Here is a 308-nt window from a genome sequence, read left to right on the forward strand (position 1 = left end):
GATTGAAATGGTATGTGTATGATGCTAATGTTTGGGTGCTGCAGGATCTTAAGATGGAAGAGGCTTTATACAGGTCTCCAAGGGGACCCTCTCATTATTAATTTCTAAATTGAAGTATCGGTATGAATAAACATCTGTACAAGGGCAGAAAAAGGAAAAAGTGATATTTAAATGTGATCATATAAATGCATGCAGCTTTTTTATTAACTTTTATTAAAGGTGATGGCAAGTTCCAAGAAATGTATACATTATTTTACTTAATTTTGGCAGCATTGGGGTTATATGATGAATTCAGGTCATTGGATCTA

At 33.4% G+C, this 308-nt stretch overlaps 1 protein-coding gene across 1 annotated transcript in view; it reads left to right on the top strand.

Moving 5' to 3' along the window:
- The window catches only part of LOC119582352 (AT-rich interactive domain-containing protein 4B-like), a gene marked incomplete at its 3' end in the record, with an annotated part of 36,609 nt that overhangs the window by 23,404 nt on the left and 12,897 nt on the right, over positions 1-308 (top strand).

This window comes from Penaeus monodon, chromosome 15, assembly GCF_015228065.2.
Source record: "Penaeus monodon isolate SGIC_2016 chromosome 15, NSTDA_Pmon_1, whole genome shotgun sequence".
In the NCBI taxonomy this organism is placed as follows: domain Eukaryota; kingdom Metazoa; phylum Arthropoda; class Malacostraca; order Decapoda; family Penaeidae; genus Penaeus; species Penaeus monodon.